Consider the following 23,596-nt stretch of genomic DNA (forward strand, 5'->3'; position numbering starts at 1 on the left):
GCCCCTTGGTGCCTCTGCATCTGCAGAAAGCTTTTCTTGGCTGCAATCCTGACCCAGGGACCTTCACTGCCTGCTGGTGGAAAAGAATTCTCAGCTGTGGAAACTGGTAAACTCCACATATTTTACAGATGAGAATCCAAATTCCCGATGACTCTAAATGTGGTGTGCAATGAACAGAAGTCATCCTGCTAGTGCGACATGCCTGAGTGTCACCACCACCACTACAGCCCCATGCAGACATGTACGTCATGGAAAGAGAAGAAACAACAAGTCACTGGTGCCTTGGCCAATGCGAGCCCTCATCACTGACCCCTCACCTGAGCACCTTTTCTGAGCTTTCTACATTTTTAAAATATAAAACGTGGTTTATTTGCTGTGCAAGAAAAACAGTTCATGGTCATATAAAAGCAAAGGAGAAGAAAATTAACAACCCTCCGTCTCTGAGACCTGCTCTGGCGTTCACAGCCGAGCTCTGACAGACTATAATGCCCCCACACACACACACCATATCTGAGGAGGGGGAAACTTTTCAGATCCAACAGCCACCAACCCCTTGCCACCAAGGTCAGAGATGTCAGAAATGTGCCCTTGAGCATCTTGGAGGCTAGAGATATGCAGTTCCTGGGAAATGGAGAGAACTTGTTGATATTTTTTTTCTCTGACTGGGTTGAGATATTAAGGTAGCCTAGATCTGGTCCAGATGTGGAAATGCCCAGTGGGTATTTTGTCAAACTTGTCATCCGTCCCCAGAGCCAGCGGGCCTCTGGACCCCTGAGGAGCTCCACTGCTGTATCCTCTCCAAACCCCTAAGTGTCTAACACTTCGTTCCCAAATTGAAGCTCTACCAGTGAGAAGCGCCCAAACCATGCCTGTACCCAAGTTGCGCCAAAGGTGGTGGGTTCCTACTGAGATGATCTGCATTCATGTGTGTGCTTATGCGCGCGCGCGTTTGGAGTGTGTGTGTGAGTGTGAGTGTGTGCGCGCGCGCGGTTGTGTGGCGGGGGTGGTTTCTGCACCCGTAGGCAGGACTCGACACGGAGAGTGGCAGCTGGACTTACCAAACCGCTAGGGGCAGGGCGCCGCAGTGCCGTAGTAGCGGGCAGCCGAGAAGGACTGTTTTGAAGGCGCAGATAACAGAGCAGGCAGAAAAACCCAGTGCTGCCTAACCCCAGTAGGGCCGCCCGGGCTCCACGTCACCCACTCCGGCTGCCAGCTCCTCCCCGAGCGGGCTACGCTGGCGGGAACACGTTTAGACGCCGGCTTCTGTCCCCTTTCTGTCTCTTGGTTCCTCTTTTCCTCCCAAGTAAGGGAATAAGCCACGAGGAAGGAGCGCTCCGGGGAACCGCGCAACCAAGTGTTGCCTGGTGAGAGGTAAGGCAAGTCGCGGGCGCAGGGGAGCGGGACTCGGGCTCAGGAACGTGGGCTGCAGCAACTTGGAAAAGGAGGGCAAAGCGGGAGCCCGTCCCGCGGCCAGAGAAAGGAGCCGTAGGTGAGGCCACTGCACCCAGTCTGACGGTCCCACCTGCTCCAAAGTCCCTGCAGGAAGACATACCCCGCTGAAAGGGTGAGAGCACGGCTCGGAGCAGCACAGGGTGGGGCACCGGCTCCCTCTGGGATTGGAAGGACCTTCCAAACCTCAAAGGTGTGCAGGCGGGAGGCGGCCTTGCTCCAGCAGTTTGCTGAAGCAACTAGTCAGATTTTTCCCCTTCTACACTTACCTTGGCTCCTTGGTATCCAGTTCGCGCTCCGGGGTGCACTAGGGCGGCAAGGAGCGGGGGACACTTTTCCTAACATTTGACCGTAGAGCCTGTGAGTCACAGGCTGTGACCGTCCTGCAGGGTTCCAGGACTTTAGGCACCCTGCAAAGCTCCTCGGCTAGGGGTCCTTAAAGGGAAGCTGAAGAGAACACGATACCTTGACAAATATAAGCTAGGGAACGGAAGAAGGGTCAGGGAGAGAAAAAGCTAACCTGTTAAGTCTCCGAGTCACAAGGGGTGTGGGTGGGTGGGTGTGCGTGTGGGTGGGTGGGTGGGTGTGCGTGTGTGTGTGTGTGTATGTGTGTGTGCGTGCGCGCGTGCGTGTCTTGAGCGGCGCCCATCTACTATCACCTGTGAGCTTTCGAAAACTCTACCAGTTCACCGTATCTTGCATATTCTGAAATTTTATTCTCTGGACGAGTGGACTAAAATTTGGGGAAGGGGCTATCGAGTTTGAAAAACCCTACAGGTTATTCTGATGCACCGCCCCCATCCCTGCCACCATTGCGGTGGAAAGCAAGGGACGGGAAGGAGGAGGCATCATTCGATGTGAACGATCCAGCGGTAGAACTCGAAGTGGCGGGCGGGAGAGACCCCTCCCCCACCTTCCCCGGCCCCTCGCGGTGGAACAGTCTGCTGCAGCGCGCTGTGTTTTGTGGTTGCGCCGCAGTGGCGTGCGAAAGAACTGCGAACCTAGAGGCGCGCTCGCAGGCAGGCGCCGCGCGGTTTTCTCCTCTGGCTTCATTAGCATAGGATGACCTAGCTGTCCGGAAGAGGGCCTGGAAGCGCTGTTTATCATTCTCTCATTTTGGGTACTTGGGGGAACGCACCTTAGGTCTGGAGGTTTGGACCAGGGGGTCAGCGGTAGGGACACAGAAACAAGGATTGTTCCTTGGGTTCCAGTCCCGGGGATGACTTAATTATTTCGGTGCCTGGACACCCTCAGGCACCCTTGTTGTCAGTGAAGGACTTTAGATCCTAGATGGCAAAAGTCATCACAGATTGGTGACACAACACACCTATCTTTGTGCTTTATGACCTTCTCATTCCAGGGATATGCCTGAACCTGGGAAGGGACTTCACTGTTTGTGGTGTTAGAAAGGGCTGTACTTGCCAAAGATTCTGTCCTGAATATAAATTATACTCATTAAATAAAGCAGCTGCAACTACCTAACTTTCCTGTTGTACCCCCTTCCCGTCTAAGGCCTTTCTTTGCCAATCTCTCTTGAAGTTTACCTATAGTGGGTAGGCATTTTTACAGGTATCTTACGGGAGGGGTCTGGGGATAGAGAGCAAGGAGTGAGTTTTTCCCATCCTAAAACTTTATGTCAGTGTTTGGTTCAAATCAACCAAGACATGGGAAGAAAATGATAAACATTACCTCCAACAAGTGGCAGAGGATTCCACCAAGCCGGTACTCCCAGAGCTCGGGGATGTGCTTTATGTGGCTCTGCCAGGGAAGGAAGCCACAAAGCAGCTCTGCCCTCTCCCGCTGGTCTCTGGTGGAAAGCGCCGCCTCCAGCTCCTCCCCTGGGAGAGAAGGGGGAAGAGAGAAGTACCATTTTGTTGTGGTAAAACTCTTTTTAAAAAATATCTTATTGTTTTAATCATCATGGTATAATCTTTTAGTATAAAAGTAATTAATGTTGACTGCAGGAAATTTGGGAAGTCAAAAAGTGTGCAAAGAATCAGACAAAGCAGCCACAATTCAACCACCCATTAGTATAACGGCATATTTCCTTTCCATCTATTTTTATACCTTGAAAACTTATAGTCCACAGACAGCCAACATTTATTGGGTACCCGAAACATGTACTTTGCAGGTATTAAGTATTTGGTATTCATTGTGTCATTTAATCCCCAGAAGTCCTTCTAAGACAAGTGTTACGTGTTACCAAGCCAAGAGTTCCATTGACTTGCTCAAGTCACACAGCTAGTAAGTGATAAAGCCAAGATTCAAACCCAGGCTGTCTGACTCCTGGGTGGTTGCTTAGCCTCTGTAGCTAATGCTTCTCTGCCTTTTTTCTTAATTGGTGTTGTAGCAAAAGTCCTTTATGAACATCATCTTCATGACTGCATATTATTACACTGTTAGTCATTTAAATTGTTTCCTGACTTTAGCAACTAAAGATAACTGAACAGCATTCCCAAGCAAAATCTTTGCTGCACACATTTCAAAATACTTTCTTTGGATAGATTCCCAGAAGTAGAATCACTGGGCCAAAGGGCATAAATATTTTAAAGCCCCTGGTATATATGACAAGCTGCTTTACGGAAAAGGGTACATCAACTTACACTTCTGTCGAGCAAAGGCAACTCTGTCACAGTCAAAGCAGGTACTTGCTGGGGTTTCACATAGACCAGGACCTCGTGCGGTCAAGTTGGACCACACGAGCATCTCCCTGATCTCATAGGAGATGGGATCATACAGGTAATCCTGCTTTAGACACACAAGTACTATAGAATTATGGAAGGCATACAATATAAAGTTGTACCTGTTTTTATATCAATGTGTCAGTTGCAGCATTGTCACAGATTGACTTTGAACTATTGTGTAAAATATATAAATGGGCCTAAGATCTCCCTTCTGCACACAAGCAAATAGAACATCCCTCACTCCTATGCATGTGCACATCACCATCACAGCCAGTCAGCCAGCCCAACCAATCCCTAGTGGCTTCTTCAAGACTGGCCATATTCACAGAGTTGTTTGTTTACACTAAGTATCCGAATTCCACAACCAAACCGCAGTGGGAGTTGATGTCACTTTATGTGTAACAGAGTTCACCAGCTCACCTTTCCTCAAATCACTCACGGTTAGTGGCTACTAATAAAACAGTACAAAATAAGGTTATACACATTATCAAAAACATTGTCCTTAGGTGAAGAAAATATGGTCACAGAAGAGAAATTGAATTAGGCAATATTGAAAGACACAAAGGGGAAAATTTTTGAAGACAACAAATTGGCCCTGGCTACAAGCTTCTCCTCGTTTGCTTCATGGCCACCCCTGCAACCGGCAGTGGGCTTAGTGGTCCTGGGATAAAACCTGTTGCTGTAAATGCCATAAATATCAATTGAGCCTCCACTATGAGGTCTACTTATTTAAGACTGCTCAGGTCTTGCCTTCTGAGAAGTCTCCTCTGACTGCTCATCTGGGTCAGGGAGCTCCCTCCGCTGCATTGCGACACCTGTGCAAATACTTACCTTCCTACGGTAAAAGGATTTCCCTGCATATCCCCCACTCAGCTGTGAGCTCCTGGAAGGTGCAGCTGGCACTGTACCCCCAGCACCTGAGACAGTACTCATGTACAGTAGACAATTAAATGTGATGAATGAACAAATAAGAAAATCTTCCAGGTACTATGCTGGTGGGGTTTTTTGTTTGTTTGTTTTGTTTTGTTTTTGTTTTGTTTTGAGAGCAACATAAAAAGAGAGAGATGAGAAGCATCAACTTGTAGTTGTGGCACTTTAATTGTTCATAATTGCTTCTCATACATGCCTTGACCGGGGACTCCAGCCAAGCCAGTGACTCTTTGCTCAAGTCAGCAACCTTGGGCTTTAAGCCAGTGACCTTGAGGGTCAAGCCAGTGACCATGGGATCATGTCAATGATCCCATGCTCAAGCCAGTGACCCCATGCTCAAACTGGATGAGCCCATGCTCAAGCCAACAGCCTTGGTGTTTAGAACCTGGGTCCTCAACATCCCAGGTTAATGCTCTATCCACTGCACCACCACTGGCCAGGCTATGCTGGTGTTTTATGTGCATTTCTCATTTGATGCATATTGACTCTGCTCATACTGGTTGGTCTCAGAAATGTACCTGAAAGGTATATGTAGAGCTGTGCTGTCTATTTCTATATGGGACTATTTCTATTTTTATTTAATTCATTAAAATTAACTGGAATTGGCCCTGGCCGGTTGGCTCAGCGGTAGAGCGTCGGCCTGGTGTGCAGGAGTCCGGGTTCGATTCCCAGCCAGGGCACACAGCGCCCATCTGCTTCTCCACCCTTCCCCCTCTCCTTCCTCTCTGCCTCTCTCTTCCCCTCCCGCAGCCAAGGCTCCATTGGAGCAAAGATGGCACGGGCGCTGAGGATGGCTCTGTGGCCTCTGCCTCAGGCGCTAGAATGGCTCTGGATGGACAGTGATGCCCCAGAGGGGCGGTACATCGCCCCCTGGTGGGCAAGCCGGGTGGATCCCGGTCGGGCGCATGCGGGAGTCTGTCTGACTGCCTCCCTGTTTCTAGCTTCGGAAAAATGGGAAAAAAAACTGGAATTAATAATTCAGTTCCTCAGTAACACTAGTCACATTTCTAGTGCCTAAATGCCACATATGGCTGCTGGCTACCATATTGGAAAATATACATGTGGAGCATTTCAAGTATTGTAGAAAGTTCAGCTGGGAGGTGCTGGTTAGATTGTAAGTGTGTTGCAGGAAGGGGGTATGACTTTTGTTTTCTACCGTATCCCTGCAACCAGCCCAGTTCCTGGCCAGCTGAGCAGGAGGGGGAGAAAGAAAGAAAAGGGATGGTGGTAATAAATGTAGTAGTAACATTAGCTCTACCATTTATTGGGCACCTACTTTGTGCCCCACGTGGTGCTATATTTTGTATATGCATTGCCTCACTTAATATTGACATCACACAGAACCTGGTATTAATCCTATGTTACAAATAAGGAAAGGGAGTTTCAGAAAGTCCAAGTGGTCACAAAGCTAGAAGGAGAGGCTGAGTTTTAATTCAGGACACTATGATTTCCCAACGGAAAGAATTGGTGTAATTTGCAAATGTTAATGGAATTTCAAAAGTGTAAAATTTTGCTCAGAAGCTCAAGAGGCCTCGTTCCTTGATGGGAGTGGTAGGGAGAAAGGAACCCACTTACCCACTTATAGTGTGGCCTAGCCAGATGGCCAAAACCTCCTTAGGATGACAGGCCAGCCAACCACAACCATCCATATTTCTACCCAGGAAGGCCTGTCATCAGCTCCAGAGAGAAATACTTGCTTGGTCAGAATCTCACAGCCGATTGATGGCATAACCGGGCTCCCCCCTCCTGCTCAGTGCCCTTTCCACTGCTCCGCCCTGCCTCATAAGTCATTGGTTCCAACATCCTCACTATCGTTATCACTCTTACCCCAGTTTTCTCTAATTTCCCCATTCTTAACAAAATAAAATGCAAAATTTCAAGGGAGGCATAATCAGCACTAATTGAGTGAGATGATCACTTTCTTTGTTCTACATTTTATATTTCTATTGAAATCCTGTAAGGTTGAATTAGGACTCTACACCAGTCGTACCTGTTAAGTTTAGTATCAACTGAAAAAACATACTCAATTCTCTTTTAAGTTTGCTCTTGAACTGTTATTGTCTGCCCACCCTCACTCCATGCTTATACAGATACTACCTGGGACCCAAACATAAAACCCTTGCATTTATTCCTAATTTTATCTTCTTCAATTCAGTCTATCTTGCCAGTTTGACTAGAAATTTCTGGCTTTGATTCTATTAGTTACTGACCCTTCTGGTTGGCTTCCTGTCATTTCCAAATCGGATGAGTATGACCTCTTCAACTAAGTCATCAATAAAAATGATGAACATTGCAGGATGCTGAGGCATTCCACTATATGCTCCTGAAAGATAGATATTAGTTCAATAACTGAACAGTACTCTTTTAGAAAATTTATTCTTCTTTCTGTACTATCCCTCGACCCGTATTTATTCATCTTTTCCAAAAGATTAACAGAGGAATTTTATGAAAGGTACTCTTTATCTCTGGTATTTCTCTGATCTGCCCGCCCAATAACACTGTCAAACAAGCAGCTTTGTTAGTCTGACAAACTACTTTCACAACGTTAGTCATAACAGCTCACTTCACATCTCATTCCAGAATGTTTCCTGGGTTTAATATCAACCCTACAAGTTAAGAAATTTTCATAAGTTACTTTTCCCATTTTAAAAAATAGAGCTGAATTTGCCCATAAAAGTGATGGTGGTGGTGGTAATGATGATGCTAGTGACAATGATGGTAATGAGGATGATGGTGGTGGTGGTTATTGATGGTGGTGGAGGTGATAGTGGTGATGGTGATAGTGTGGTGCTGGTGGTAACAGTGGTCATGGATATGGTGGGGGTGGGATGGTTATTGATGGTGACAATGGTGGGGGTGTTGGGGATAGTGGTGGTACTGGTGATGGGGGTGGTGATGGCGATAGTGTGGTGGTGGTGGTGGTTGGTAGTGATTGTGGTGGTGGTGATGATGACAATAGTGGTGGTGGTGGTTTCCTTACTGTATGATTTTGAATAGATCACAGAGAGTGGTCTAGTTATCTCAGTTGCATGTTGACTTAGCATCCTAGGATATTATTCAATTAGTCCAAAATGTTTGTATTTATTTGAGGTGGACCTAAGAAACTCAAACATCATTAAAAATGAGACCAAGGAAGGAGTTGAGAGAACATCTGGTCCCTTCCTCTTCAAAATGAGGAATCCTCCATCCAAAATGTCTGTGTCCTACCTGCACAGCCCAGATAGGAACCCAGGTCTCCTACTCTACCCAGCGCTTTCCCCAGGGCATAATTTTCTTTCATCTTCGTTTCTGAAGGAGCCTAAGGCTTTGTTTTCTCTGGAAGTGTGTATTTTTTCTCTTGAAATAAACCTCTTAAATTATTGATACTGCAATTAAAATTAAGTTTCTTTCTTGATCATGATTTCAAAGGAGAAAGGAGGAGCCCTGGCTAGATAGCTTGGTTGGTTAGAGCTTTGTCCCAAAGTGCAAACATTGCCAGTTCAATCCCCGGCCAGGGCACATACAGGAACAGATCTCTCTCTCTCTCTCTCTCTCTCTCTCTCTCTCTCTCTCTCTCTCTTTCAAATCAATAAATGAAAAAATATTAATGAAAAATTAAAAATATAAAAAGAGAAAGGAGGAGAGAGCTGATTTTCCAAGTGGGACATAGAGCCCTGTGCATGGCAGGACAGAGGCACAGAAAGGAAAGGTTCAAGTAAAAAAAGACTTTTTAAATAATTAAAATCACAATAATACTAACCATCTTTAATACAGTGCCACACTGAGAAGATAACAATGTATTCATATTCATCATCTCTCCTGATTCCAGTCATAAGTATGAGGCAAGCAGCATGGATGGCACCAGACTATGTCACTAGTGTGATTTCACCAGAGCAACGGCTGGGATCTAGAGGAGTCTACTATGACAAGAAAAAGGATGAAAAATGAAATTCAGTGGCCACACAGCAGCTGACAAACCCCAGATTTGCCTGCCTAGCTAGTCATTTGGGCTCCTCACTCTTTTCTGTATGGTCTGCATGGATAGTTTTCTCCTCACTCAAGGCATAAACAGTATCATCTACATAGGAACTAAGTTTTCACTTTCCTGATGGCTGATCTGGTGTGAAAGTTCCAAGCGGCCAGAGTCAATTAGGCCACTTTAATACTTAAATGCTGAAATGCTTGAAATGTTTGGCCCAAATGTTTTCACTCCTTACTGCATTTCTCCACCTCTCTGCTCTGGGACAGCAGCAAACAGGACATTACCAGCTGCCTCAGTTAAAGTGAAAAAGCTAGAAAAAGCTCTCAGTCTTCCAGAGGACTAGAGTGTTCCTTCTAGTATCTTTGAGAGCCATACAAAATGGTATTATCATCCAGTGCCCCACATTGCCATCCCAAGGTTTTATCAACAAGATGCCCATGATCCCCAGAACCTGACCCTGTGACACCTACTAGTGGAAGTCGTTCTCCTCCCTTTTCTCATGCCAGGATGTCCAGCAGCCTTTGGCTGATCACAAAGTGAACTTTCCCAACAATTAAGAAGTCACAGCTGTATTTTCCTATAGCCAAGAAAGCCCTCACTGTTCCTAATTCTTAAATCATGCAAATCATAGCAAATGTACTTCTGAGGATATTCACACAATCATTTTACCAACTCTAAGTCAGCAGATATATCTATGTATTGAGCACCCCCTCTGTACTAGGCACAGGCCTAGATTCTGGGGATTGGACCAACTGAGTTTCCAGGAGCTGGATGGAACTGTATGGAACAGAGTCAGAAACAGATACCATGTAGCATTATCTCTAGATGACAAGCAGAGGACCACCTCCCCAGCTTAGGGAGATATTGAACCAAGGAGGTCAGGTATACTCTCTGGAGTAGATGAGCTTAAGCTGAAATTTAAGGGTTAAACAGAAGTTAAACGAAGAAGTGAATGTGGGTAATATAGTCTCAGTATAAGGAACACTGTAAGCAACGGCTCAGAGGCAGTCCTTGTCTATAGTTTAGTGTTACTGGAGCCAAAACTGTGTATTGAGAAATGTTGGGAGATTAGTCTGGAAATGTGGGCAGAAGTGTCTTGTCTTTCAAGTTAAAGAGTGTAGCTCTTTTCTTATAGACAATGGGGGAACCACTGAGAAATAAAAATGGGAACTGACATGGTCAGATTTTAACATGAGAGCAACCCCTCCAGCCACAATTTGGGAAGGGAGAAAACAGGAAACAGGGAGGCAGTTGGGCGGCTGTTGTGAAAATTTAAGTAATAGGAGGAGTGAACAAGGTAGTTCAGATGGAAGAAAGCACAGAATCAGGAAAGAAATGGGAAATGAATAGTTTTGAGGATAGTGGGGGAGCCAGGGGAACTAAGGGTACCTCCCAGGCTTCTGTCTTGTGTGCCTGTGACAGTAGTTGTCCCATTGACCACAAGAACAATTTTACCCACATTCACTTCTTCATTTAACTTCTGTTTAACCCTTAAATTTCAGCTTAAGCTCATCTACTCCAAAGAATAGAAGTGAGACTGGGGTTAGATAATGAAGCCATGTTACATTTGAGGTGTCAGTGAGAGTTCCAGAAGGAGATGTGGTGAGCTCTGTGGCTAGAGACCCAGATTAGAGAGTTGGCAGCATAAGAGGTAGAGCCAATGAAATTATGGGAAAGTCTATTTTCATTTACCTTGATACATGTACTGCCAGGATCTGAAAGATCCCTGTCAAGGAGCCCATGTCTGTTTAATAAGGGAAGAAAACGTCTCACAATGTTGAGAGTCTGGGCTTGGCAGGTGAGCTGTGGCAGTGGCCATTTGCTGACTCAGCTAGACCAACGTCGACTCTGTCAGGTGAACAGTCAGGCATGGCACTTGTTACGGAAATGTTTATATTCCCCTTCCACACTGAAGCTTCACAAATTTGTAAACGTGGTCCTTTCCTTTCTAGAACAGTGGTCCTCAACTCTGGGTAAACATTAAAATAACTGGGAGAGCTTTGCAAAAATAGCAATTGTGGGTCTCACTCAGGGAGATACTGATTTAATTGGTTTGGGCCTGGACCTGAGTAGTTTTTTAAGGGTCCCCAAGTGACACAATGTTCAGTAGAGTTAAGAAACATTACTAGCCCTAGCCAGTGGCTCAGTGGATAAAGCGTCAGCCTGGCATATGGACGTCCCGGGTTCAATTCCCAGTCAGGGAACACAGGAGAAGTAACTATCTGCTTCTCCTCTCCACTCCCCCTTCTCTCTCTTCCTGTCTCAAAGCCAGTGGCTAGATGGGTTCGAGTGTGGCCCTGGGCACGGAGGATGGCTCCATTGGAGTGCATCAGCCTTAGGTTCTAAAAATAGCCCATTACTTGAGTTTCGGCCCCAGATGAGGTTGCCAGGTGGATCCCAGTTGAGGCACTTGCGGGAATGCACTTCAGCTGCCTATCACCTAGAAAAAAAAAAAAGTAAAAGAAGCATTACTAAACAAGGAGTTTCCTCTCTACTTTCTCAAATTGTAGAGTTTTTCGTTTCTTAGCTCCTCCGGCAAATCTTCTATGAGTGCATTACAATTTCTCTACAAACCACTCTAAGCATCAGAACCTACGCTGGACACTGCACACCAGTCCTGGTCTTGCCTGCCCACTTTCACTGCCTTTGCATTGTATAGGTATTTCTCCCTCATGCCTGCAAGGAGAACCTTGGGAAGCAGAATCATGGGAAACCTTGTCAAATATCCTGGCTTACAACTACTATCTACCACATTTTTCTCTAAGGCACATACTTATATACTTGTCAAAAAGATGTTAAGAATCATTTGCTATGACTTCTGACCAGTTGTTGGTTAGTTCCAAGGGTTCATTGCTTTCTCATCTAAGTGGTTACAAAGCAGCACTCAACCCAGCAGGTCTCTAATTTTTATTTACATTAGAATTTCCTGGAGACTCTCCCTCAGAGACTCTGATTCAGAGGTGTGGAAGGAGGGGACTTAATCAGCATTTTTAACCATCACCCAGGTGATTCTGGTTTAGGTATACCATCTTTGTGAAGTATGGCCTTAAAAATGGGAAATGAAGAATACACATTTAACTTATACCCACTCCCCTAATTTTTTACTGAAATAGCCAAATTGAAATATAGAATATTTTAAGATATTTATTATACTACTGACAACCAGAAAAGATACCATATAATCCACATGTAAAAATTTTGACAATATTCCATGGAAAAGAGTGTACAGTACACAAGAGTGAATTGAGGGAAAGCCCAACCAACCTATAAGTCACCAGAGTGGAGGAAAAGTTGGCCTGGAGAGAGATGAAAAGGAAGGGACTCCTACAAGAATTTTACTAGCATCTCTAAGTTAAGGTGGCAGGAGCTGTAATGAAGGGGAGAAATATTTGCAAGTCATATGTCTGAAAGAGGATTAATATTCAAAGTATATAGAGAACTCCTAAAACACAACAACAAGCCTATTCAAAAATGGGCAAGAGATTTGAAAGTCATTTCTCCAAAGCAGACCTACAAATGGCCAATAATCACATGAAATATGCTCAACATCTATAATCATTAGAAAATGCAAATCAAGACCACAGTGATATGCCACTTCACAGACATTAAGATAGCTATGATTAAAAATGTTGATGAGGATGTGGAAGAATTGAGCACCGTTAGTGGGATTGTAAATGTTTCAACTACTACAGAAAACAGTATGGCAGTTCCTCAAAAAGTTAAAAATGCCATATAATCCAGCATTTCCACTTCTGGATATATATATCCAAAAGAATTGAAAATAGGGTAACTGGCCTTGACTCTGTGGATAGAGCGTTAACCTGAAGTATTGACATCCCAAGTTTGATTCCCAGTCAGGGCACAAGAGAAGGGACCATCTGCTTCTTTTTCCATCCTTCTCCCTTGTTTCTCTCTCTCTTTCTCTCCTGCAGCCTGTGGCTCGATTGGTTGAAGCATCACCCCAGACACTGAGGATAACTCGGTTGATTTGAGCATCGGCCTTAGATGGGAATTGCCAGGAGGATCCCGGTCAAGGGCACATGCGGGAGTCTGTCTATCTCCCCTCCTCTCAATTAAAAAAAAAAATAGGGTCACAAAGAAATATTTTCACATTTATTTTATAACAGCTTTATTCACAATAATTAAAAAATGAAAGAAGCCTGACCTGTAGTGGCGCAGTGGATAAAGCATCAACCTGGAGCACCGAGGTCACCGTTTCGAAACCCCTGGGCTTGCCTGGTCAAGGCACACATGGGAGTTGATGCTTCCTGCTCCTCCCCATTTCTCTCTCTCTTTTCCCTCTCTAAAGTAAATAAATAAATAAAAATTTTTAAAAAGTGGAAAAAACCCAAGTGTCCATTGATGAATAAATGGATAGACAAAATGTGGTATATGTACATAGTGAAATATTACTCAGCCTTAAAAAGGAATGAAATTCTGACGTACGCTACTACATAGATGAACCTTACAGAGGTTATGCTAAGTGAAATAAACCAATGATAAAAAGGCAAATATTATATGATTTCACTCATATGGGGTATTTAGAATACTCAAATTCATAGAGATAGTAAAATTTTACACACATATATACACACATACATGTAGGTGATGGGAAATACTTGTCTCATCATATTAGTGCCTCCTCAGACATGCCTTGACCAGCACACACAGCACTGGGCCACAGACTCCCTTTCAGTAAACACATGGTGGAAGTTCATGAAAATAGTCTTTAGCAGTTCTAAAGAAGAGAGACATCAAAGAATATAAAAGTAATGTCTCACTATAACACAGACTATAAAAAAAGAAAAAAACTTAAAAATATATCTAAGTTATATTTACGGAGATTTAAAAAGACACAGCAGAAATTGTCAAAAGTAAGAAGTCTGAGATTAGGAATCTTTACATCCTTTAAAATGAAAAATACTGTGTTAAATTAAACCATTTAATGGAAGCACAAACATTAGAACAATGCAGAAAACTAAGAATGAGATAAATTCTTATTGTACTAATAGACACATAAAGAAATGAAATAATGAAAGGAAAGATGGAAGCTACAGTTCTACACATTAAGTATAAAAGACCAGATTTTTCAAGGAAAGAGGAAATGGAGGATGAATTATAGTAAAAAACATTTAAAGTATTTTTTCTGATTTCAGTTCATTGTGTACCAAGGACAATTAAAGGTATATCCTACTGAAAGTTATTAATTATAAGAGTACAAAATTTATTGATATATAATTAGAAAAACTATTTTATTCTAAAAATATGTCAGACTTTTCTGTAACACTAAGTATTAGAAGGAAGTTGATATATGGCTATAGAATTTTGAAATGATAAGATTGTGACCCAGAAATTTGTATTCAGTAATATATGAAGAAAAAGGAAAGATAGTCTCTGACAAGAAAAATACCCAGAAATCCTTTACTGGACAGAATATTTACTCAATATATTCTTATCAAAAGGGAAATTAATGAATAATAAAATTTGGGAATGGAGAAGATGTGATATAAAAAGATAGGTGAAAAATGAAAACCAAATATAGACTTCATGTTTAAATGGTATTAATATGGTTATGAAACAGTGCAACTGTCAAAAATCATTCTTAGTAAAAAAAAAGATACATACAAAATATAATGAAAATAATTTGGTGCTAAAATCTCAGATTACTCTAGAAAAAAACTCAAGTGCTAAATTTCTCATCTTGTTCTGTGTGAGACATTGAATATTGTTTTATTGTTGATATAAATAAATATAAGTTTAAATATATATTTTTTAAATATTTTATTTATTGATTTTTAGAGAGAGAGAAAAAGGGGGTAGGAGCAGGAAGCACCATCTCATAGTTGCTTCTCATATGTGCCTTGACCAGGCAAGCCTAGAGTTTCAAACTGGCGTCCTCAGCATTCCAAGTCGACGCTATATCCACTGCACCACCACAGGTCAGGCTTTGTTTATATACATTTTTAAATGAGAAAGAAAACAGATGAACATAAATCTAAACGTGCCATGTTTAGCTTCATAATTAAGAAGAGTATTTGAAATGCTATAGCCAAGATTTAAAAACTAATAAAGAAAATAGCAAGGGAACATAAAAAAAAGAAAGTATAAAATAAGATACTAAAAGTGAGGTCAAACATATTATCACAATAAGTGTGAATGGTTTAATTGTTTCTATTAAAAGAGACATGTTAGGCAAAAACCAACTTTAATTATATGCTGTTTTAAAACAAAATGGGACATAAAGAAACAAAATGAGAGAAAAAGGAAAGGGCATATACCAGGAAAGTGCAAACCAAAGGAAGAAGAGAGAGAAATATTAATATTAGAAAAGTAGAATTTAATGCAGGAAACCTTAAATAATGCATTAAATGTGACTAAAAGATATAATCCATTAGAACAGTGGTCCCCAACCTTTTTTGAACCACGGACCGGTTTAATGCCAGAAAATATTTTCACGGACCAGCCTTTAGGGTGGGACGGATAAATGCACAAAATAAAATTATGCGACTGGCGTAAAAACTGTGGTATTTTTAAATATAATTGTCAAACTTACGATATTTATCAGGCTAAGGTAAAGGAGGAACAAGCATGTCCTCATTATTCAGGCTGTATTTAAATTTGTTATTCTGACAACATTTCATGTCTGACATCAATATGTAATATGATAGGTTCAGGCTCGCTACCAATCATGAACCTACGACAATAAAAATAAACGTGAATCCACTGTGTACTCGTATGCAATTTTATTAGAAGCGTCCTCTTAACATCGCACCAACAACATAACATGAGTAACATCCTCTCTGCCTCCAAACACTCTCCAGTAGCTATGATAATGTTTAAACATGCCTTAAAAATAAGATGCAACACAAAAACAAATATAAAGTGCATGAAAAATACAACTCCCCTTTGTTATGAATATTGTAAGTTAAGGGTTATTTATTATAATGTTTATATAGAATGAGAGATAGTAGCCTAACTCTCAACAACCATAACGCTAAATCAGTGGGAGCCCTGAGCTTGTTTCTCTGCAACGAGAGGGTCCCATCTAGGGGTAATGGGAGACAATGGCACCCGAAGTGTGTTGCTTATGTCCAGTCTATTCTGTAATTTTGTTTTGGTTGCTGTCACTGCAGAAAATCCCGCTTCACACAAATAGGATGTCAGAAATGGCAACAGGGTTTTTAGTGCTTTTGTGGCGATCTCAGGGTATTCTGACATGACTTTAATCCAGAACACCAGCAGAGTTGTAGTCTCGAACATAGTATATTTTTAAGGCCGCCGTCATTTGCGATCTCCAGTAGTTGATCCTCTTCTCGCATAGACAAGCTGGATTCACCTGGATTGTTGACAAATGGATCGCGGATCCATTCCTTGGCAATTCGTGGGTCTTTTTGTGGTTGGGAAATAGCATTCAAACTCTTTTAAAAGCAAATACAGGTGATCGTGCACCAGCTGGGACAATGAAGTCTTGGGCTCAGTCTCTTCCAAAATTCCCGCGAATGTTTGAAACATGTCAAATATACCCCTGTTCACGCGTCGTCCCCACAAATCCAGTTTGGCTTTAAATGCAGCTACTTTTCTGTCAACTTGAAGACCGTTGTCATTTTCCCCTGAAGTGATCGATTGAGTTCATTGAGGAGGTTAAATATGTCGCATAAGTAAGCGAGTTTTGCGACCCATTCCTCGTCACTGAAATGTGCTGCTAGCAGTGACTTTTTTTCTGAGAGAAATCTCTGCAGCATCTCTCGTAATTCAAACACTCTGGCCAGGGCCCTCCCTCGGGATAACCATCTTATTTCTATGTATAAGAGAAGGTGTCTGTGCTCCACGTTCATTTCCTCACAAAGCTGCTCGAACAGGCGTGAGTGAAGGGCGTGTGCTTTGATGTGATTTATAACTTTAACGACATCATTCAATACACTGTTAAGTTCCGGTGGTATATTTCGGCTAGCCAGCATTTCCTTGTGAATGACACAATGCGTAGACTCGCATTCAGGTGCAACCTCCTTAATCTGAGTAGTTAAACCAGACATCCTTCCGGTCATGGCAGCAGCTCCATCTGTGCATTTGCCAACACAAAATGACCATTTCAGTTTTCCTGATATATAGTCATCCAGAGATTTAAATAGTTCTACGGCTGTGGTTTTGGTTGGCAATGATAGTGCACATAACATATCCTCATGCACATCCTCTTGGTAAAGATAACACATGTAAACAAGTAGCATTGCCTTGTTGTCAATATCTGTATATTCGCCAACCTGGAGAACGTACCAGGGTGATTTATTAATCCTTTCCAACAATTGTGATTCAATGTCCTCTGCTATTTCCTCAATGCGCCATGTGACGGTGGTAGCCAAAAGAAGCATCTGTGCTATCTTTTTAACCGCAGCCTCTCCTAGAAGTTCACGACAAATGTCTTTAGTGGCTGGAAGGATCAATTCTTCACCAATGGTGAATGGCTTCTTAGCCTTAGCAATATGATTAGCCACCAAGTATGATGCTCTCAGTGCACTCGCATTTATTGATATAGTGGCCACCAGTAATTATTTCTGTCCTTGTTCATGCTTTTTTCTTTCGAAATACTCAGAAGGCTTGTCTTTTAAAGTAGGGTGCTTGGTCTCCAAGTGGCAAAGCAGTTTTGAAGGCTTCATTGCCTCATTACTTAGCCGGTCATCACATATTATGCAGAGTGGGCCTTGGTGCACGAGAATCACCAGTTGCGATAAATCCATACTTCAAGTAGGACTCCTGGTATTGTCTGTTAAATGAAGCCTTCTTTTTCTTTGAGGTCGTAGGTTCTTCTTCTGTCTTCTCACTGGCCCTTTTCCACTTCGCAAAAAAACTTTCAATAGAATTTTGTTTTTCACTCATTTTGCTAGTTTGTGGGTTGAATTTTAGCGGCAACATATCACGTGACCAAGACAAGCGTCAGGAGTGGGTCTTAGACAGATGTAACAGAGGAAATCTGGTCATTTTAAAAAAATAAAACATTGTTCAGACTTAAATATAAATAAAACGGAAATAATGTAAGTTATTTATTCTTTCTCTGTGGACCGGTACCAAGTGGCCCATGGACTGGTACTGGTCCGCGGCCCCGGGGTTGGGGACCACTGCATTAGAACACATAATATCCATGAATATTTTCATTCTAAATAACATAAATTTCAAAGTACATAAAATGATATTGTCAAAACACAATCACAGGCCCTGGCCGGTTGTCTCAGCGGTAGAGCGTTGGCCTGGCGTGCGGGGGACCCAGGTTCGATTCCCGGCCAGGGCACATAAGAGAAGCGCCCATTTGCTTCTCCACCCCCACCCCTCCTTCTTCTCTGTCTCTCTCTTCCCCTCCCGCAGCCAAGGCTCCATTGGAGCAAAGATGGCCCGGGCACTGGGGATGGCTCCTTGGCCTCTGCCCCAGGCGCTAGAGTGGCTCTGGTCGCGGCAGAGTGACGCCCCGGAGGGGCAGAGCATCGCCCCTGGTGGGCGTGCCGGGTGGATCCCGGTCGGGCGCATGCGGGAGTCTGTCTGACTGTCTCTCCCCGTTTCCAGCTTCAGAAAAATACAAAAAAAAAAAAAAAAAAAAAAAAAAAAAAACAATCACAGAGGAAAACAATCTATTTCTATCAATCCTCAACATATGGAGTGAAAAAACAAATGAGTGAGTAAAGAATTTTAAGGATATAAGAAACTTGGTGCAATAAAGATATACTTGACTTCACACTCAAGTATATATCTATTGAAATGCTTAGGAAATATTGAGAAACTTTGATCACATTTAAAGAAAATTGTCATACATTCCAAAAAGTAGAAACTGACTTGGCAGTAAGAGAAAAGGATAATTTATTCTGGAAACTCGATGTAGCCCGGGTGCTGTATACAACCACCTGCCACTATCAACTCAGTATTCAGGGAGAACAAGACTCAAGACCTGCTATTTGACAAGCATCTGGTCTATAGAATACTTCCTTCTTTAAAAATGAGGAAAGAGTAAAGCGGGAGCTAAGGGAAAATGCAAGATAAGGGAGTAAAGAATAGCATACAGAATGAAAATAAATGAGCTCCTCCAGCTGGGCCTCAAAGGGCATTTTAGGAGACTGGAATCCTCTTAAAAGCGCAAGGAGCCATGACCTCTACAAATCAGGAGAGAAGCAGAAGAGGCTGAGATGAAGTGAAATATGGTTTGCAAAGATATGAATGAGACATGCAAGAACTGCAAGGGAACTAGAGCACAGTAACAGAATTAAAATCTATTAGGTGGAACTAATGAGCAGAGTTTATTCTATAGAAAATCAAATTAAGAATGTGGAGGAAGCAGTGTCTTAAAGGACAGGCAGTTAGCATTAAAGCCAATTTAAAAAGAGAGATCTAGCTAATTATTATAAATCCTGTTTCAAAACAAGTATGCAAAGTAAAATTCAAAGAGAAGATATGCATTCTTACAAAAAGTTATAAAACACCAAACCTGAATTTGAAACCCCAGATTACATTTTTCAAAGCCTGAAAAAAAACTAGTGTTTGCAGTTTCTAGGAAAGGATGAGACACTAAAAATAAAATGTTCTGAGTTTCTTGGTTCAGTTATGAGGGTGTCATTTCATTTTTACATTTAAATTTGGAAAATAATAGTTGCATAATTCCTTTTTTCATTAATCTATCTTCTAAACCAAGGGGTCAAAGGAAATATACACTATATGGCAAAAGACAGAAAATAAAGGAAATACTAAGGAAATATTTAAAAAATTAGAAGGAGCATGGAAATGATGAAATCAAATACCTCGGTTATAACAATTTACATAAATGAACTAACTAAATAACCTTTTTTTTTTTTTTTTTTTTTTTTTTTTTAGTGAGAGAATGGAAGGAAGAGAGAGAGGGAGGAGAAAGATGAGAAGCATCAACTCATAGTTGCAGCACTTTAGTTGTTCATTGATTGCTTCTCATATGTGCCTTGACCAAGAGGTGGCAGGGCTCAAGCTTAGCCAGTGACCTCCTTGCTCAAGCCAGCAACCTTGAGCTTCAAGCCAGAAACCATGGAATTATGTTGTTGATCCTGCACTCAAGCTGGCAACCCTGTGCTCAAACTGGTGAGCCTGCACTCAAGCCAGCAACCTCCAGGTTTGGAACCTAGGTTTTCAGCATCCCAGGTCAATGCTTTATCCACTGCACCACCACCAGTCTAGCAGCTAAATAACCTTTTTTTTTTTTTAGGTGAGAGCAAGGGAGATAGTGAGGCAGACTCCCACTTGTGCCCTAACCAGGATCCACCCAGCAACTCCATCTGGGGCCTGATGTTTCAGTACTGAGCTATTTTTAGTGCCTGAAGCTGATGCGCTCCAACGGAGCTATACTCAGCGTCCAGAGCTATGCTCAAACCAATTAACCCACTGGCTGTGGGAGAGAAGAGGGAGAGGATGGTGGAGAGAAGCAGATGGTCACTTCTTCTGTGTGCCCTGACTGAGAATTGAACCCGGGACGTCCATACACCAGGCCAATGCTCTATCCACTGAGCAACCAGCCAAGGCCTATAACTTATTTTTAATAAAGGTCTTTATATTAGGTCCAAAACTAAAATCCAAACATATGTTTTTCACCGTAGTCATTCTTTTTTTTTATTGATGCTTCTTTTTTATAGATATATATTTTTTAATTTTATTTATTCATTTTTAGAGAGGAGAGAGAGAGGGAGAGAAACAGAGAGAGAGAAAGGGGAAGGAGCTGGAACCATCAACTCCCATATGTGCCTTGACCAGGCAAGCCCAGGGTTTCCAACCAACAACCTCAGCATTTCCAGGTCGATGCTTTATCCACTGCACCACCACAGGTCAGGCAAACCATAGTCATTCTTAAAACAAAATGATGTGCAAAGATTAAAAGAAAAATGCTGAGAAAAGGTATGGCATCCAGATGCAATAAACACTAAAAGAGATGTTATGATGTTAATATCAGACAAAATGCAATTAAGACCTATATCATTAAACAGAACAATGAGAGTTGTTTTATATAAATGAAGAGTCTAGTTCACAGTGGAAATATATTGTCATGGAAATATATGCATCAATAAATGTTAATGGATGAAAAGGTCATATTGCATACAAAACACAATAATAGTGAAAGATTTCAAAATGCCATTCTCAGGTTTTCTTTTTTTTTTTAATAATTTTATTTTTTTAATGGGGCGACCTCAATAAATCAGGATACATATATTGAAAGATAACAAGTCCAGGTTATCTTGTCATTCAGTTATGTTGCATACCCATCACCCAAAGTCAGATTGTCCTCTGTCAACTTCTATCTAGTTTTCTTTGTGCCCCTCCCCCTCCCCCTTTCCCTCTCCCTCTCCCCCCTCCCCCCGTAACCACCATACTCTTATCAATGTCTCTTAGTCTCACTTTTATGTCCCACCTACGTATGGAATAATGCAGTTCCTGGTTTTTTCTGATTTACTTATTTCACTTCGTATAATGTTATCAAGATCCCACTATTTTGCTGTAAATGATCCGATGTCATCATTTCTTATGGCTGAGTAGTATTCCATAATGTATATGTGCCACATCTTCTTTATCCAGTTCATCTATTGATGGGCTTTTTGGTTGTTTCCATGTCCTGGCCACTGTGAACAATGCTGCAATGAACATGGGGCTGCATGTGTCTTTACGTATCAATGTTTCTGAGTTTTGGGGGTATATACCCAGTAGAGGGATTGCTGGGTCATAAGGTAGTTCTATTTTCAGTTTTTTGAGGAACCACCACACTTTCTTCCATAATGGTTGTACTACTTTACATTCCCACCAACAGTGTATGAGGGTTCCTTTTTCTCCACAGCCTCTCCAACATTGCTATTACCTGTCTTGTTAATAATAGCTAATCTAACAGGCGTGAGGTGGTATCTCATTGCAGTTTTGATTTGCATTTCTCTAATAACTAAAGAAGATGAGCATCTTTTCATATATCTGTTGGCCATTTGTATTTCTTCCTGAGAGAAGTGTCTGTTCATGTCCTCTTCCCATTTTCTTATTGGATTGTTTGTTTGTTTGTTGTTGAATTTTATGAGTTCTTTGTATATTTTGGATATTAGGCCCTTATTTGAGCTGCTGTTTGAAAATATCATTTCCCATTATAGTTGGCTGTCTGTTTATTTTGTTATCAGTTTCTCTTGCTGAGCAAAAATTTCTTAGTCTGATGTAGTCCCATTCATTAATTTTTGCCTTCACTTCTCTTGCCTTTGGAGTCAAATTCATAAAATGCTCTTTAAAACCCAGGTCCATGAGTTTAGTACCTATGTCTTCTTCTATGTACTTTATTATTTCAAGTCTTATGTTTAGATCTTTGATCCATTTTGAGTTAATTTTAGTACAGGGGGACAAACTGTAGTCCAGGTTTTTTTGGGGGGTTTTTTTGTTTTGTTTTTTATAATTTTATTTTTTTAATGGGGCGACATCAATAAATCAGTTTACATATATTCAAAGATCAACAAGTCCAGGTTATCTTGTCTTTCAATTATGTTGCATACCCATCACCGAAAGTCAGATTGTCCTCTGTCACCTTCTATCTAGTTTTCTTTGTGCCCCTCCCCCTCCCCCTTTCCCTCTCCCTTTCCCCCCTCCCCCCATAACCACCACACTCTTATCAATGTCTCTTAGTTTCACTTTTATGTCCCACCTACGTATGGAATAATGCAGTTCCTGGTTTTTTCTGATTTACTTATTTCACTTCGTATAATGTTATCAAGATCCCACCATTTTGCTGTAAATGATCCGATGTCATCATTTCTTATGGCTGAGTAGTATTCCATAGTGTATATGTGCCACATCTTCTTTATCCAGTCATCTATTGATGGGCTTTTTGGTTGTTTCCATGTCCTGGCCACTGTGAACAATGCTGCAATGAACATGGGGCTGCATGTGTCTTTACGTATCAATGTTTCTGAGTTTTTGGGGTATATACCCAGTAGAGGGATTGCTGGGTCATACGGTAGTTCTATTTTCAGTTTTTTGAGGAACCACCATACTTTCTTCCATAATGGTTGTATGTAGTCCAGTTTTATTCTTTTGCATGTGGCTTTCCAGTTTTCCGAGCACCATTTATTGAAGAGGCTTTCTTTTCTCCATTGTGTGTTGTTGGCCCCTTTATCAAAAATTATTTGACTATATATATGTGGTTTTATTTCTGGATTTTCTATTCTGTTCCATTGGTCTGAGTGTCTATTTTTCTGCCCATACCATGCTGGGGTTTTTTTGTATTTTTCTGAAGCTGGAAACGGGGAGAGACAGTCAGACAGACTCCCGCATGCTCCCGACCCGGATCCACCCCGTACGCCTACCAGGGGGCGACGTTCTGCCCACCAGGGGGCGATGCTCTGCCCCTCCGATCAGAGCCACTCTAGCTCCTGGGGCAAAGGCCAAGGAGCCATCCCCAGCACCCGGGCCATCCTTGCTCCAAAGGAGCCTCGCTGCGGGAGGGGAAGAGAGAGACAGAGAGGAAGGAGAGTGGGAGGGGTGGAGAAGCAGATGGGCGCCTCTCCTGTGTGCCCTGGTTGGGAATCGAACCCAGGACTTCTGCATGCCAGGCCAACGC

At 42.2% G+C, this 23,596-nt stretch overlaps 1 protein-coding gene across 9 annotated transcripts in view; it reads left to right on the top strand.

Moving 5' to 3' along the window:
* Nucleotides 1-1,093: 1,093 nt before the first annotated feature.
* The window catches only part of DGKG (diacylglycerol kinase gamma), a 237,372-nt gene continuing 214,869 nt past the window's right edge, over nucleotides 1,094-23,596 (top strand). For 8 of the 9 annotated variants that reach the window (XR_010746779.1, XR_010746780.1, XR_010746781.1 and 5 more), the window contains exon 1: nucleotides 1,094-1,371. The gene's annotated coding sequence lies outside the window, so the exon portion shown is untranslated. Of the gene's footprint in view, nucleotides 1,372-1,612; nucleotides 1,643-23,596 lie in introns of those variants that run through there. The other variant, XM_066346987.1, reaches the window with a different exon arrangement.

Source organism: Saccopteryx leptura, chromosome 8 (assembly GCF_036850995.1).
Source record: "Saccopteryx leptura isolate mSacLep1 chromosome 8, mSacLep1_pri_phased_curated, whole genome shotgun sequence".
In the NCBI taxonomy this organism is placed as follows: Eukaryota; Metazoa; Chordata; class Mammalia; order Chiroptera; family Emballonuridae; genus Saccopteryx; species Saccopteryx leptura.